A 330-nucleotide genomic window follows, 5' to 3' on the forward strand; every position below is an offset into this window, starting at 1 on the left:
TAAGGAATGGGGGATTGTGATCATAATTTCCTCCTGCAGTTGTGAGGCGTCGTGAGTCATCAATACAACTGTAATGGAGTCTAGTTTTCAGATCCCTTGAGGTCTTTGCAATTCCTGTCGCCACGCCCTTTGAGTAGGTCTGGCTCCTACTTAAGGTCCTCTGGGGACGCTGTAACGCCACAGCCTGTACACCTCCGGACGCCCCTGCACATACAGCTCCCTCGCCATGAAGCCGGTGAGTGGAAGCCGTGGAGTTAGTCTGGTTTCTGAACTGCAAATGCCATATGCTCTAGATGTATATCAATTGTATTTTGCGCCTCAATGACTGTC

The 330-nt window shown here is 50.0% G+C and overlaps 1 pseudogene; it reads left to right on the forward strand.

The window, feature by feature from the left end:
• Positions 1-185: 185 nt before the first annotated feature.
• Positions 186-330, forward strand: part of LOC119585108 — a 1,158-nt pseudogene continuing 1,013 nt past the window's right edge.

Source organism: Penaeus monodon, chromosome 19 (genome assembly GCF_015228065.2).
Source record: "Penaeus monodon isolate SGIC_2016 chromosome 19, NSTDA_Pmon_1, whole genome shotgun sequence".
NCBI classification, from domain to species: Eukaryota; Metazoa; Arthropoda; class Malacostraca; order Decapoda; family Penaeidae; genus Penaeus; species Penaeus monodon.